The following is a 17,500-nucleotide window of genomic DNA, read 5'->3' as shown; positions in this document are numbered from 1 at the left end:
GGTTCCGTGTCCCGTCCTCGAAGGCGGTGTCGTCATCTCTCGTTCTCTCTCTCGGTGTTTCTCTCCGCGTTCTTGCTGACGCAGCACGTCGCTCTCAGGAGAGCTGCTGTGATTTACCGAGGTCCTGTAACTCGCCTGGTCATCAACTTGGTACGAAGGCACAGGAAATCAGGTTAAAAACAGAGCAGGACGTGGAAATTAGAACGCGGCCGAATAAAGGCCGACGGAAACATCCCCGATTGCAGTAAGACGAGTGTGTTTAAACGTGTAAGGAATTAAAGCTTTGTGTTGGAAATCCAGACTCGCAGCCTCTTTGCGTTTATATCACAGCGATCGTTGTTTATTAACCCGACGGCGTCGTACGTCCGATCCGTTTATAGGCATGTTTGATGTTCTGGAACGTTCATGATACTAGTTAGTTCCTCTTATGACTCGTGTTGTAAGAGTTGTAGAAACGGTGGTTCCGTCACCAGCTTCTCTTTTCTGTGTCGGTCGACGTGAACCTCGAGTACCTTTCAGTATTAGCGTGTTCAAATACTGGGTTGGTGGTTGTTGTTGTTGTTGTTGTTTTTTAACCATCATAGACGGCGCAAACAACTGCACAATATTCCTGCCCCGTCCCCATCCCAAAACGGCTGCTTGGTGTTCCACCGTGTGTGAATGCAGGATTTCTATAAAAACTAAAAATAGAAATGATGAGCCATAAACTTATTTAATGCTCACTGATGAGCAGGCTGAGTGTCCTGCAGCAATCTTCCCCTGTCCCCACACACACACACACACACACACACACACACACACACACACACTTATCTTACTCACTCTCAGCTGACTGCTGCTGTTTTGTCCCCAATGACCTCATTTTACCCCGAGCCTTTAAGACCTGGCTTTACGGAGGCCCTCTCTCGCGCTCTCTCTCTCGCGCGCTCTCTCTCGCGCTCTCTCTCTCTCGCTCTCTCTCTCTCTCTCGCTCTCTCTCTCTCTCGCGCTCTCTCTCTCTCGCTCTCGCTCTCGCTCTCTCTCTCGCTCTCTCTCTCGCGCTCTCTCTCTCTCGCGCTCTCTCTCTCTCGCTCTCGCTCTCTCTCTCGCTCTCTCTCTCGCGCTCTCTCTCTCTCTCTCTCGCGCTCTCTCTCTCTCGCTCTCTCTCTCTCTCGCGCTCTCTCTCTCTCGCTCTCGCTCTCTCTCTCGCTCTCTCTCTCGCGCTCTCTCTCGCGCTCTCTCTCTTGCACTCTCTCTCGCTCTCTCTCACCTCTTTGTAGTTGTATTTTCTCTTTTAAGCCTGGATCTGGATAATAACGCTGTAACATTTGTCACCTTCAAAGATTTGTGCTCAACACTACCTCCCTACCCCCCCTTCTTTCTCATCTCTCTCTCTCTCTCTCTCTGTCTCTCTCACTCTCTCCCATTCTTTCTATCTGCCTCCTTTCCCTTTGTGTCTTTCTACTTCTTTATTGCTCTGTCCGTCTCTTTTAGCTGTTTATATTGATCATCTACCCTCCCTTGATCTCACGTATCAGTCCACTGAAAGCACATGTATACGGTTTGTATGCTGTATATTTATTATGTACTGCATGCGTACCCTAATATTAAGATATTAATAGTAGAGATAAAAATCCGTTCTCGTTTTCTGAACGCTCGGATATAAATAACATGCCCACCCTTTGGTTCTGTAAGTGCCTCCATCTTCTTTCGTTTCCATCGAGCAGATTTTTGGTCCTTTCGGTTGTAATATTCGGCCTTCGTTCGCACCTCATTGGCCCTCCTCGTGCACTTTATACGCTATTTACGATTTTAACATCTACCGTTTTTTTTTTTTTTTTCTCTCCTGGATTTAAGGCCCTTTGAGCGCGGCGTTTGGTACCGGTAACGAAAGTGTGAATGCTGTTTTTGATCCCGGGAGCAGTCCGGGAGAGACCCGATCCTCGGTCCTCTTGAAAACGGAGGTTTGGAGTTGGTTGAAAGTTATGGACGCTCTACTTGGTCAGGGTGTTCGGTAACACGATCGGTTCAACTTGTCCAATTATGTCTTGTTTCTACTTCTGTAATCCAAGAGAAAAGATTATTATGGTTGTCGAGCTGTATAAAACCAGCTGCGAATTAGCTCACCTTCGTGGTACGAGTGTTTTGCAATGAGCGCACCGTGGAAGAAACGCACGTCTCCTGCCGACCGGCCTGATTAAATATCTTGTATGAGATCAGCTTCGTGTTTGCAGGTATTCCTACACAACGGCATGCCATGCATTCCGAAAGCGCTGGGTTTTTTTTTTGTGTTTTTTTTTTACCACCCGAGTGTTCGTACCACGGGAAAAGAATCTAAAAAAATGGCAAATGGATGAAACTCTCTGCAAAACAGCATTCGCGAACGTGACTGAATTTTGTTTATAGCGGGTTAAAGTACGACACGGACACATTCGCCTTGTCCTTATAACCTGGCAGGAACCAAAAGGAAAAAAAAAAACCGTTGGCAGGTGATGGGAACCGCCCCGTAAGCCGAGCCGTAAGTGAGTAACGGTGTGTTTGTGGGCGAGCGGCGCATATAAACCACAGGGCTTACGTGATTGATCATGATGCAGACGTGTAGTATGAGGATTACCATGGGTAAATAAATCAATAAATGATTCTGAAGCGCTTGCATTTCTCATACGATTATGAAATTCCATCCAAGACACTTTACCGGAATGTGTAACGATGTGGTAGTTTATCATCCCAGGGCGTTCAGATGAAACGCGTTCAGAGGCGCAACAGAAAAACGTCCGTGGTCCGGAACCAAGGAAGCGAAACTGGGCATGCTTTCTGAGTGGGAGGGATGGAATTCTCTCTCTCTTCCTTGTCAGTCACTGCGACTAGCCAATCACGGGTGTCTGTGAGCTCCTGTATGGGGAAGAGGGTAGATAAGACTTGGCTCTGAGTGTGATGCGCTGCTCTGTGGTGATGCATGGGCGGCAGTTTGGAAAGATGCATGTGGTTGTCCCAGGTGAATCATCCCTGGCTGGTGGAGAGCTTGCTGGTGATGGGAATTGGCAGGTGACTAACCTGGGGAGAAATCTTGCCTAGCTACAGAATCACATTTAGTCACTAGGTAATACTAATATTTTTGGTTAAGTTGATACTGTATAGGTTGTGTGATGAAGGTTAGACTTGACTCATACGCAAGAGGAGAAAAAACCAGAGATGGCAAGATGCTGTGTGGAAGAAAAAAACAGTACGTTCATATAGCCGTGAAGTGATTTTTATTTATTTATTTATTTATTTATTTTGTGCGGCAGATTCTCATTCTCTTCTGAATGCAAAGACATCATCTCATCGTCCCGTTATTCGTCCGTTACAGTCTGGAACGGACTAGCTGTTCTATTGTGATTTTATTACGTTAGCACGTTCGCCTCACACCTCCAGGGTCGGGGGTTCGATTCCCACCGTGGCCCTGTGTGTGCGGAGTTTATGTTCTCCCCGTGCTGCGGGGGTTTCCTCCGGGTACTCCGGTTTCCTCCCCCAGTCCAGAGACATGCATGGTAGGCTGATTGGCGTGTCCAAAGTGTCCGTAGTGTATGAATGGGTGTGTGTGTGATTGTGCCCTGTGATGGACTGGCACCCTGTCCAGGGTGTACCCCGCCTCGTGCCCGATGCTCCCTGGGATAGGCTCCAGGTTTCCCCGCGACCCTGAAAAATATAAGCGGTATAGAAGATGGATGGATGGATGGATGTAATATTAGTAATCATTATTTTATATCTGCGTTTTGGAGTGATTTCTCTGGAGAGAATCTGACGGGGAAGAACGTTTAGGTTCTTAGTCAAAGTCCAGGTGTGGAGGCTTTGAACCCACGGTCTTCTAGTCCGCACTGCTCCTGTGTCGCCGTTTTCTGTGGTGTTGTTTTCCAGGTCGGGGTTTGTGGGTTTCAGGTGAGTAAGGTTGGGAGTCGGGTTCTCTGCGCTCAGGTGATTGGAACAGGGCTGTATGAATGATTTAATGAGACGTGGCCATTAGCCTGCGTGTGAGATTGGACTCCTTGCTTATTCACTGTTTTCTCAATGATTTATTCATTTAATCACAACAGATTATTTCCTGACTGTTTGTCTATCGCGCAGTCTTGCTCGTCTGCTGCCGCCCATCTGCTTTATCCGTCTACAGTCGTGTGAAAAAATAAGTACACCCCATGGAAGTTGTTTTTCTTTTTTGATGTATAGTGCCTATTAATAAAGTTGATAGACTCTATCAAATAACACACAAAATTGACATTTTGTAGTCATTTTCACGATTTAGCTAAAAACAGCTCAGTCACCTGGAAAAAGTAAGTACACCCCTATAATTATCACACCTTTAAATCCAATCAGGTGTTGAAGATCGGTTGCCAGTGATTAGACCCTGCTTAGGGAGTGCAGGTGGAACCGGTCTTATTCATACCCCTCTCATATCTAGTGTCTGGTGTTCCCTTTGCTATTGAGGTGTGTGGTGTCATCACGCCAAGATCTAAAGAGTTCTGTAAGACCTTGCTGTGGATGCGTACGAGTCCGGCAAGGGATTTAAAAGGATCTCCAAATTATTTGAAACGCATCATTCCACCGTAAGGGAAATCATCTACAAGTGGCGCAGATTTCAAACGACTGCCAATTTCTCCAGGACCGGCCGTCCCAGCAGATTCGGCTCAAGAGCAGACCGTCTGATGCAAAAAGAAGTCTCTAAGAACCCTGAAATTTCATCACAGGATCTGCTAGTAAGTCTTGCAGCTGTTGGTTTCACAGTGCATGGTTGTGCAATCGGAAAGAGATTGCACAAATTTGACCCGCATGGGAGGCGTGCCAGGAAAAAGCCTTTTGCAAGACTACAGTTTGCCAACGAGCATATAGACAAAACCAGTAATTTTGGAATAATGTGTTCTGGACAGTAGAATCAAAGATAGAGTTGTTTGGCCACAGTAACAGCAGACGTTTGCCACAGACCAAAGACAGCTTTTTCAGAAGAAGCACCTCATACCAACTGTGAAGCACGGTGGTGGAAATGTTACGGTTTGGGGTTGCTTCGCTGCCTCAGGGACTGGATATCTTGCATTAATGGATTCACCTATGAATTCTGCATCATATCAAAGAGTGCTTGAAGATAACGTGAGGCCGTCTGTCTGAAAATTGAAGAGGACCTTTCAACGGGATCAGGATTCGATACACACTAGCAAATCCACCAAGGAATGGCACATAAAGAAGAAGTGGAGGGTTATGGAATGGCCTGGTTAAAGCCAGGACTTGAATCCCATTGAAATGTTGTGGGGGTGGGATTTGAAACCAGCAGTACATGCAAGAAAACCCTTAAACATCTTGCAACTGAAAGAATATTGCATGGAAGAGTAGTCACAAATTCCAGCACGCCGATGTCAGAGACTTGTGGACAATTATACAAAACACCTACAAGAAGTTATTTCTGCTAAAGGGGGCAATACTAGCTTCTGAGGTCAAGGGTGTACTTACTTTTTCCACAGAACAATATCGCATGTATTGATAGTTTTGTTGAATAAATGACTGAAAAAGTTCATTTTCCTTGTGTTTTTGTTCAAGTATATCAACTTTATTAATAGGCGCTGTTTCAAAGGTGATCAAATATAAATGTTTGCTTGTCCAAATATGTCCAAAAAAAGCTACAATTTCCATGGGGTGTACTTATTTTTTCACATGACTGTATATATCTGTCTGTCTGTGTAACTATCTCCCTCGGTCTGTTCATCTGGCATACTGTATGTCTTTCTGTATGTCTATCTCTCCCTGTTTGTCTATGCATCTGGCTAGACCTCTTTTTATCTGTCTACCTGTCTCTCTGTTTATCTGCCCCTGTCTGTCCATGCATCTGGTTATTTGTCTTTCTGTCTGTCTGCCTGTGTGTCGATGTATCTGGCTGTATGTCTGCCTTTCTGTCTGTTTGTCTCTGTCTGTCTGTCCCAGTCTGTCTGCACATCTGGACATATGTCTTTATATCTATTTATGCGTCTGTCTGTCTATCCCAGTCTGTCTACACATCTGGCTATATGTCTTTATATCTATCTATGCGTCTGTCTGTCTATCCCAGTCTGTCTACACATCTGGACATATGTCTTTATATCTATTTATGTGTCTGTCTGTCTATCCCAGTCTGTCTACACATCTGGTTATATGTCTTTTATATCTATCTATGTGTCTGTCTGTCTATCCCAGTCTGTCTACACATCTGGACATATGCCTTTTATATCCATCTATGTGTCTGTCTGTCTATCCCAGTCTGTCTACACATCTGGACATATGTCTTTATATCTATCTATGTGTCTGTCTGTCTATCCCAGTCTGTCTACACATCTGGACATATGCCTTTTATATCCATCTATGTGTCTGTCTGTCTATCCCAGTCTGTCTACACATCTGGACATATGTCTTTATATCTATCTATGCATCTGTCTGTCTATCCCAGTCTGTCTACACATCTGGCCATATGTCTTTTATATCCATCTATGTCTCTGTCTGTCTATCCCAGTCTGTCTACACATCTGGCCATATGTCTTTTATATCCATCTATGTGTCTGTCTGTCTATCCCAGTCTGTCTACACATCTGGCCATATGTCTTTTATATCCATCTATGTGTCTGTCTGTCTATCCCAGTCTGTCTACACATCTGGCCATATGTCTTTTATATCCATCTATGTCTCTGTCTGTCTATCCCAGTCTGTCTACACATCTGGCCATATGACTTTTATATCCATCTATGTGTCTGTCTGTCTATCCCAGTCTGTCTACACATCTGGCCATATGTCTTTTATATCCATCTATGTCTCTGTCTGTCTATCCCAGTCTGTCTACACATCTGGCCATATGTCTTTTATATCTATCTATGTGTCTCCGTCTATCCCAGTCTGTCTACACATCTGGCCATATGACTTTTATATCCATCTATGTGTCTGTCTGTCTATCCCAGTCTGTCTACACATCTGGCCATATGTCTTTTATATCCATCTATGTGTCTGTCTGTCTATCCCAGTCTGTCTACACATCTGGCCATATGTCTTTTATATCCATCTATGTCTGTCTGTCTATCCCAGTCTGTCTACACATCTGGCCATATGACTTTTATATCCATCTATGTGTCTGTCTGTCTATCCCAGTCTGTCTACACATCTGGCCATATGTCTTTTATATCCATCTATGTCTCTGTCTGTCTATCCCAGTCTGTCTACACATCTGGCCATATGTCTTTTATATCTATCTATGTGTCTCCGTCTATCCCAGTCTGTCTACACATCTGGCCATATGACTTTTATATCCATCTATGTGTCTGTCTGTCTATCCCAGTCTGTCTACACATCTGGCCATATGTCTTTTATATCCATCTATGTCTCTGTCTGTCTATCCCAGTCTGTCTACACATCTGGCCATATGTCTTTTATATCTATCTATGTGTCTCCGTCTATCCCAGTCTGTCTACACATCTGGCCATATGACTTTTATATCCATCTATGTGTCTGTCTGTCTATCCCAGTCTGTCTACACATCTGGCCATATGTCTTTTATATCCATCTATGTGTCTGTCTGTCTATCCCAGTCTGTCTACACATCTGGCCATATGTCTTTTATATCCATCTATGTCTCTGTCTGTCTATCCCAGTCTGTCTACACATCTGGCCATATGTCTTTTATATCCATCTATGTCTCTGTCTGTCTATGCATCTGGTTGTCTTCCTATCCATCTGTTTCTGTCTGTTTAGCTATTTCTGTCTATGTATTTCTATCCACGTGTCTATCTGTCTTCCCATCTCATTGTTTCTCTTAATAATTCAGTGTACCCGTCTTGCCTCCTCTTCATTATTAGACAGGCTTTTTTTTTTTTTTTTGTTCTCTAGCTTAAATACCAGTGCGGAATATAAAGAGGACAGGACCGATTGTTTCTGAGCTCAGGAGCATGTTCGATTGTCGAGGAAGTACAGAAACAGCTGAGCAGATGGCAGCTGAGCCCAGCAAAGCCCGTTAAAGTGTATAAAGAACACGAGCACGGCGGAGCAGTCGGGGAATATGTGGCAGCGTAAGAAGTGTGTGGAAGCTCACAGCGTTATCATTTGCCAAGTTTGATCTGTTACGACTAGTTAGCTGGGTAACTTTTTTTTTTTTTTTTTTGTAATCCAGCACCAAACTAAACCAGATTTAAACCAAATCAGGTTACAGGCTCCTGCTGTTGTTTTCTGAAGATTTCATTTGCGTTCACATGCGGTTTATTTTTCTCTCTCTCTGTTGTCACTGAGCTGATGTCCAACAACTGCTTATTTACTGCAAAATTACTATCTGCTGATACACTGTGTTATTTTAACGATCACGTGTGTGATATTAATATCAGAGATGCTTACAGTTACCCTGACTACCCTGTGTTTTATTTTAGATAACTGCTCAGTAGGTCGGCGGCGTTCATGAGCGGTAGGTATAAATCCAGTCATGCAAAGAAGGCAACATCACGTACATCGTGTGTGTGTGTGTGTGTGTGTGTGTGTGTGTGTGTGTGTGTGTGTGTGAGCGACAGAAGAGAAGGACCTTTTGCATGGAGTTTAATCGGCCTAAGTAAACTCAGACCAGATTGAAGAAGGAACCTCTTCGGGGTGACCCTGGAGAGTGCGGTTTCTAAATCGTGTAGAAAGGATTCCGAACGTTCGCCGTGAACAGATTATGGATATGAGCATAGGATATATCCGTGCGGGTCGTACAGTACGCAGGTGAGCTTATCCACAACTCCAGGAGCTTCAGTCCGGAAACTCCAGAGCACGAATCCGAGAGATCCGGCGGGCGAGAGGAGCCACCGCAGTAGAAGTGTGTCAGGATCGGGAACTGATCAAAGCGCGGCCGAGTATGTACAGTACGTCTCGTATGACGTTGTTTTTTTTTTGTGTGGAGTAATCGCGCTGTAATTGTGTTCATAAATTACATCATCGTTACAATTCTTCAATATCGATCTGCCCCCGATGTCAAATCAAGACGTCCCTTAGTTTGCTTAATGATGTTTTATTGGCTCCGAAGTGCTACGATGGGAAACGGGATTAATCGGGGAGAGTCAGGCCGACGTGCTATAATCTCCTCTGGTACTGCCTGGCATCCGCGCAGCGTACACGAGCGTGTCACGGGTATCGGGATAATCGTACGGATCACGGCGTAATTCTGTTTAGTAAAAGAAATGCATTCCTGACCACACCACTAGCGTTCATTTGCTAGAGTCCGGTGATGATAAAAATAATAATAATAATATGATGTTATAGCATAGATAGAGAGATAAACAGCCCATAATGATTTCATTATACCTATTTGTGTGTGTGTGTGTGTGTGTGTGTGTGTGTGTGTGTGTGTATGCAGAGAGCACGTAGGGTCTTTCTCTTCAAACAGAGCATTTCTTCACCGTCCCCATTAGACGTGCTGAATGTCGGGTGTGTGGGTGACTGTTCAGAGTTCAGTGTATATTGCTGAAGGAACTGACGGCCATGTTGTCGGAGAGATAAAGGACAAGCGAGAATGTCTTTCTTTCCTCTCCGGTGCCGAACACGGCGTGGCACCGCGAATGCTTTTTTAAATTTTTTTTAAAGACGTTTTACGCTAGACTGCTGTGCTCATAAACATCATAGATATTCAAATATTTATCAGCGCGGTCTTCACGACGGCCGACCCCGAGGTGCGCCTTTAAGTACAACTCTAGAACTACTGGCACCGTCCGTTAAAGAAATGAGCGAAAACAAAGTCGTATCGAAACGTAGACGATGTGGCCAAAAGTACGTGGACGCGTGATCGTCACACCCGTATGTGAGCTTTCCACAAACTGTTGCCAAACAGCACATAAGTGTATAGGTCGTGTTTCGTATGCTGTAGCGTTTACAGTTTCCGGTCACTGGAGTTAAGGGTCCGTGCACGTTCCAGCACGTGCAGTGCTCCTGTACAGGTACACAAAGCGAGCTCCGTGAAGACATGGTTTGCCAAGGTCGGAGTGGAAGAACTCGGCCCGCACGGAGACTTCATCGGAACCCTAACGAGCACAACGGGGACGAATCGGACCCCTGACTGCACCGCAGGCCTCGTCACCTGACGTCAGTGCCTCGCCTCATTAATACTCTTGTGGCTGAATGGGCACGGATCCCCACAGCTACGCTCCACAATCCAGTGGGAAGCCGGAAGAGCGGAGGTTGTTATAACAGCAAAAGAAAAGCAACTAAAGTTGGAATGCGATGTTCAAAAAGCACATAAGGGTGTGCGTGTGACTTTTTTGCCACTTTTTTTTTTGCCTGTATAATGTATGTGGACGTTACGTCGTTTAGTTTGAACACTGTTTTAACAGCTCTCTTAATGCAGTGTTGAACATGGTTAGAGATGTATTATGTTTACAGAAGTAGACGTTCACTTCAGGCTCAAATGCAGAGACTGAGAGCCGCACCGATGGGAGCAGAGCCACGCCAATGGGAGCAGAGCCGCGCCAATGGGAGCAGAGCCGCGCCAATGGTAGCAGAGCCGCGCCAATGGGAGCAGAGCCGCGCCAATGGTAGCAGAGCCGCGCCAATGGTAGCAGAGCCGCACCAATGGGAGCAGAGCCGCACCAATGGGAGCAGAGCCGCACCAATGGGAGCAGAGCCGCACCAATGGGAGCAGAGCTGCTATGCAAGGCGCTGACTTGCCATCAGGAGCAACTTGGGGTTCAGTGTCTTGCGCAAGGACACTTCGGTATGTGGAGTCACGTGGGCCGGGAATCGAACCTCCAACCCTACGATTAGTGGACAACCCGCTCTACCACCTGATCCTGATCGCCCACAATGATGGGTCCATCTACAAGGAAGTCTTCATCTCTTGGCAGAGACAACCAGGCTTTACGCTAAAATATTCTTGTGCGTAGTGGAATTCATGATTCGGTCCTCACCTCCACCAGCCGCATCACACCAACACACCCCCATCTTCAACAGTGGCTTTTGGGGCTGTTATCTTGTATGCAGCCCCCAATTTTCTCCCTCAACATGCTAATGGTGTATGTATCCAGAACGTCTGACGGCGCACTCTTCTGACCCCAGTGCATAATTCCAGTCGAAGGAAGTTAATAGAATAACATGATCGAATTAATGGTGGTTTTTATGAATTTATCAGATACATTGGAAAAGAAAAACAAACAAAAAAAAACAACCTGTTGCTATTAAAAGTGTTCGTTTAGTGTTGCTCGGCTAATGAAAACATGCTACCTCTGTATTCTGGGAACAAGTGTGAGACTGTGAAGCTGCCCGAGAGCTGTTTTTAGCCCAGCAGGAGACAAGATGTTGGATGCACACGTACACACAATCTGAGAATGAAACGTGTCTTTGAGAGAACTCTGAAGTTTATCACTTTCTGATTAAAAAACGAAGTAGTAGCTTAACTTCAGTGACTTGAAAGGAGTCCTCAGTCACGGTTTGGACCGATTCATGCTAGCTGCTAACTAGCCATTATTGCAGACGTGTAATAGTTATCAATAAGGAACGAACATGCTGTTATACAAGTTTCCCGATGTCCTGGTTGTACAGTACAAGCTTGATTAGATCTGCTTTGCCGTACCGTTTAAGGAAGTTGCTGCATTATGATATATCTCATCCCATGCTAATGAATGCTTCTACGGCTCGACTAGCATCGCCAGGCCGCATCCGATATCCGTTTCGATCTTTCCCACTACGTTTTCCTCTTGGATCAACCCCCCGCCGTTCCAGTAGTTTATCAGCTCAAGGAGTCGACATCAGTGTAGACTTCGGGAACACGGCCTGTTCGAGACATCGTGATCCGACACAATTTCCCTTTTTAAACCAAATACCACGACACTGTTTAGAGAGAGGGAACGCCGACGAGTCGCGACACCGCACGGCAACATCCGTCTGGTATTATTCATATATTTATTTATTTTTGTACACTTAAGTGCGCACAAGCGTTAGGACGGGTTCAGACAGGACAAGAAATATTCTGAACACCGTGACGTAATATGCTTTTCAGCACAACATGCGGTTTAGTTGGAAGAAGAGCTCATAGCATTTTTCTTTAAACGTTTTAACCACGTGATCGAAATGACGCCTAGTAAACATGATGTCAGAGTGACGGCCTCTTCCGGAGAAAGTCGGATGTTTCCGAGCCATGTTTGGAGCGTGGGGGGGGGGGGGTGTTTTCACCTCTCGGCTCAACCGGTTACGTTATCACGCGTTCCACAAGCACGCAAGCTGTGCCGAATTTGATTACCCTTATTACGTAGGCGCCTTGTGCGCTGAGCCGGTGCGTACGGGTTTAAAGGGAGAGTTCACCCAAGAATGAAAATTCCGTCATCGGTTACTCACGCTCACGTCGTCCCAAACCCGTCAGACTTCCGTTCGTCCTCGGAACACGAATGACGACGTTCTTAATGAGACCTTGGAGACTCCCGTCCCTCTGTTTACAGTCCAAGTAACCAAAACGTTCAAGCTGCAAAATGTCCATAAAGGCATCGTAAAAGTAATCCATGTGACTCCGGTGGTTTAACCCCAGTTTTATGACGCGAGATGAATGCTTGGTGTGCGCAAAAAAAAAAAAAAAAATTTAATTTTTTTTTTGAAATCCGCAGACAGCGGGTCCCACTGTATCGCGAGAGCGGAGAAGATCTTTGAGGATATTTTGTGAATAAAGACTTAATGTTGTTTTTTTTTTTTTTGCACACACCAAGCTTTCATCTCGCTTCATCAAATTGGGATTAAACCACTGAAGTCCCTTTTGTGATGGATTTAATAGGACAGCAATTTAAGCAGTTGTATCATTCATTCTTCTTGCATGTTCTCCCCGTGCTGCGGGGGTTTCCTCCGGGTACTCCGGTTTCCTCCCCCAGTCCAAAGACATGCACGGTAGGCTGATTGGCGTGTCCAAAGTGTCCGTAGTGTGAGTGTGTATGTGATTGTGCCCTGCGATGGACTGGCACCCTGTCCAGGGTGTACCCCGCCTTGTGCCCCATGCTCCCTGGGATAGTCTCCAGGTTCCCCGTGCGACCCTGAAAAGGATAAAGCGGTATAGAAGATGGATGGATTATTATTTTTATTAAGACGTCCCTCCAGGATTTTATGATCGCATAGTTAATGCGAACTCCGCAGTACCCGGACGAGCTCGCACATTTTCGATATTTCTGCGGATTTGAGCCAAAATGTGTCGTGCGCCATCATCACGACGCACTTTTAGCCCAAGCCCTCTCCCGTTCAAGTGATTCGAACACGAGTACGGCAAAAAAAAAAAAGGTCTCATTTACTAACGGACAGCGCTGCCAAAGAGCATGCGAAACGATTTCTTGCAATTGCAGTTTCACCGATTCCGGTAGTTTTCCGCAGAATAAAAAAAACAAACCAAAAAAAAAAAAAAAAAGCTGCAGAAGCAGCAAAGTCCAGCGTTTTCGGCTGCAACAGTCACAAAAAATTTTAATCCTGTACGGATGATTATTATTATTATTATTAGCAGCTTCAGTAAGCGCTTGAGCAGTCCATCACATACCATTTTTTTTATATATATATACATACACACATATACACACACTCTCCTTCATACCTATGGACAACTTAAAGAACTTTGAGGAAACCCAGGGAGAGCACAGAAACGCCACACAGACAGTAACTCGAGCTCAGGATCGAACCGTGAACCCTGGAGCAGTGAAGCAGCAATGCTACCTGCTGCACCATCATGCAGGCCGTTCAATGATTCCGATTCATTTCAACGTTTTTACCTACAGTAACTTTTTTATTTCATTATTTTATACACGGCTCAGTCTTACATTTCCTCCCTGTGGTCCAAGTAAAATCGTCTAGTTTGGCCAACTATCAAACGGCTACTCGGAATAGAACGTAACGGATCTGAACGCTCTACCCGGTGCCCTTATGAATAGTGTAGAAACTGATCTGCTTCTAAAGACATTTTTGATCGATAGGTTGGTCGGTTGATTGAAAACCCTCACCGCTTTTATTGCGTACGCACAGCAATCTAGATATAGCTATTATTAGTAGTATTATTCCAATAACGTATGGAAAGAGATCGACCAACATCAATTTCTAGAACGATTCCGAATCAATTGGATAAGAGCGAAATACGAGCCCGTGAACAGCGGAGGCTAATCGGAGCTATCCGGCAGTACGGAGCGAGCGCCGAGTCGGTTCACTCCATCATCTCCACTCATCGATTCGGAGTTATAAAGAATAATCTGATTACACATGCTTCCAAATCGAGTTTAGCTGCTCAAAGTCTGCTTCTCCAAACGACATCTGAATAGCGAGGTCACTTCAGGACGTGGGCGGGTGAGGCAGCGAGATTCACACTGCACATCCTTTACCATCCTGTACGTCCTTCGCAGTTAGTGTGCGAGCAGGGGATTCTGGGGAATCTTGCTTTACTTCTCAAAGCGTTTTGTGCACGTTTTATACACACGTGGAATTTGTTGCAGGAATGATTTAACGCAATACGTTGAGTCACATTACATCTGCGTGTATTCGTTCGGCAGACGCTTTTATTATAGCGATATATCAAGCGGAGAGCAATGCAAGTAGTGCTACCTACTTATAATCGAGTTCTAGAGAAGCACGGTGCGCAGAGTCGAGGTGTAGGAGCCGGAGTAAGTGCAGAATTTTTTTGTTTATTTATTTATTTTACGATATATGAGTGGGGGAGGGGAAAGTTCGTTCCACCATTGAGGGACAGATAGCGCGAAGGTTCTGGAAAGGAATCTTGAGCCACGCTGAGTACGTGCTACTAAGCGTCGGTCGTGGATCGATCGCAGATTGCGTGAGGGAACGTAAGCCTTCAGGAGAGAGTTGAGGGGTCCAGACAAGGTCTTGTATGTGAGCACGAAGGCCTTGAATTTGATGCGGGCGGATACAGGAAGCCAGTGGAGGGAGATGAAGAGCGGTGTGACGTGGGTTCTGTCGGGCTGGTTGAAGACGAGGCGCGCTGCTGCATTCTGAATCATCCGAAGGGGTTTGATGGAGCTGGCCCGGAGACCCGAGAGTAGCGAGTTGCAGTAGTCCAGTTTTGAGCCTGGACTAGTATCTGTGTGGCCCGTTCGGTGAGGTAGGGTCTGATTTTCTTGATGTTGTACAGAATGAACCTACAGGACCGTGCGGTCGTCGAAATGTGGTCTGTGAAGGTCAAGCCGTCATCGAAAGTCACTCCAAGGTTCCTGGCCGTCCCGGTTGGCTCGAGTGCGTTTGATCCGAGCTGTACGGCGAGGTTGTGGTTGATTGAGGGACAGGCCGGGATGGCGAGAAGATCAGATTTTGGCAAGGTGGCGTTCATTATGATGATCATAATGACGTGTGTGTGTGAGTAAATAGCAGTGATACTGTTTCCCAACACACTCTGCCTGATTTTATTTCTCTTTCAGGCTGTGAAAGCAGCTGTGGGTTTCTTTTTCTTTTTTTTTTTTTTCTTCCTCACCAGGAACGGCGCAGTCAGCGAGCAGTAAACATCCATTAGAGCGCTCGCTCAGCTGATTAGATTCATGCGGAGGCCGCTTTACCGCTTTTAGCTTTCACGATTACTATTACCGAGCGCAAGATCAGGGGCTTGGATCCGATTCGATATCCGGCGAAGTCCGAAAGTCCGGAGACCACCAGTGGAAACGCTTTCGTTTTTGCGTTCTTCATTAACCGAATGCAACATTTCTCGTTACGGATTATAATATTAACAATAACTTGAGTGAAAGGCAGATTCTTGGCAACTTTTACATGAATTTCGGTTTCTTAGTATTTGGTACGTCCGTCTTTTGCTGTAATGACGGTATGGCATGGACGAAACCTGATCGTCCATGCCAGGTCAAATCCATCAGACGTGCTTCAATAGATCATTCGAAGGATGATGCGTAAGAAAAATCGGACCTTTTTCTACGAAGGAGTCAACATGGTCAGTATCTTAAATCGCTTTTTTTTTTTTTTTCAATTCTAAAACTTTGGGTTTGTTTCCCGTGTCAAATGAAACAAATCCCAGGTTTTCAATGCGGTCCCAGAATTTTGGACCCCCTCTAAGCGAACATGACCGTGACGCCTTAAGCCTTCCCTGGTTAGCGCAGGTCAACAACTGGTACGTCCTTTTTTTTGTGTTACACGTTCTTTAGTAATGAAGGATGAAGAAGGGATTTTATGGTTGATGTGTGCAACCTCATATTTTTACCCCAGAGAAACAAGACACGGTGGAAGCAAAGGAAACTAAGGGTGCGTCTCAATCAGCTCGCCAGTTCAGTAGTCGGGGCACCGATCGGAGAGTCGGACGGTTTAAGGGGCGTCTCGGTCGCGAAATCCTTCCGGTGCGCTGAAACGTTCGCAAAAACCAGGGCGCATCGATGCCGCGTATGTTGCTTTACTTTGAAATGACGTCATATTATTCGAAGCCTCGCAGGGGACGAACTCTCTGCCAACTCCGTCTACAAATGTAAGTCGCTTGTGATTATTGTTGTGGCTCTCGAATGATCATCGCATTAGTGATGTTTAACTTTATTTGACGTCCTATATAAACGCTTTGTTTAAGTCTAACGACTTTTAAGTGTTTAGCGAAGACGTAGTCATCGGTGTCCCGGTGTGTAGTGAGCCAACCTACGGAGCCCTGATTGAGACACACCCGTACTCTGTCTAAGGTATGTTTCGTACAATCATTTTTGTTCGTTTTGATGAAGGGTGCCAATATATCTGGAGGGCACTGTATACAACTGTACTATCGGGTCGTTGCATCCTTCGAGTCTTCCGTTGCGCTCGAACGCTTTGCAGTCGTCGGAGCAGCGTGTGTGTGTGTGTGTGTGTGTGTTAACTTTATCAGATGTAAGGTTCTCTTCAGTCCCTCTCGGTTTTGTCCACACAGGTCGCGTGTGTTGTTTTCACGTGTCTGCTGCGGGTGTATTGTTTTTCAGGCTGCCCGTGAATAATTGACGACGTCGGTGGATTTAGTCGCCCGTTAGCCGTTTGCGTTTCCTTCTCAGCGTTTCTCGCGGTGCCACGGCGGCATTTCGCCAAGCTGTTCACACAAACCCACACGCACAAGCTCTTCGTCAGCAGAAATAGTTCGAAAGCTGCACATCTGTGTGGTGTGCCTAAAAAAAAAAAAAAAAAAACACTGAGCGGTGAACAGCGCTTTTTCGGAAGCTTGCTAATCACGCGTGGTTCGGCTGGACTTTGACTCCTAATCACAGATCCTGTGTGTGTGTGTTATGTCTTTGCCTGCTGTGTCTCTCAGTAGTGCATCATCCAACTTTTTAATGTGAAGAAAACATGTCTAAAATGTTGAAGTTGTGGTATGGATAAAGAAAAGATGTGGTAAAGGGAAACGGAAAGAGGTTTTTGTATGTCAGCATACCGTGGAGCATACAGAAATAATGCGCCTACTGCGCTACAACGCTGATGGTGGCCCCAGGAACTGAGGAACTGCCCACCTTCCCATGCCCTGCCCTGCCCTCTCGGTTCCTTGGGCCACCCAGAAAACTTCATTGTCTTCAACTGCATCCACCTGAGCTGAGGGGGGTGTGGCCAGGTGGGTGGACCCAGGAACTGA

General features: G+C 45.7%; 1 protein-coding gene across 2 annotated transcripts in view; it reads left to right on the top strand.

The window, feature by feature from the left end:
* lpgat1 (lysophosphatidylglycerol acyltransferase 1) overlaps positions 1 to 17,500 on the top strand; it is a 57,141-nt gene that overhangs the window by 36,560 nt on the left and 3,081 nt on the right. The window lies entirely within an intron of this gene.

Source organism: Ictalurus furcatus, chromosome 25 (genome assembly GCF_023375685.1).
Source record: "Ictalurus furcatus strain D&B chromosome 25, Billie_1.0, whole genome shotgun sequence".
In the NCBI taxonomy this organism is placed as follows: domain Eukaryota; kingdom Metazoa; phylum Chordata; class Actinopteri; order Siluriformes; family Ictaluridae; genus Ictalurus; species Ictalurus furcatus.
The sequence above is the reverse complement of the archived record's forward strand: the minus strand, read 5'-3'. Positions and strand labels throughout refer to the sequence as shown.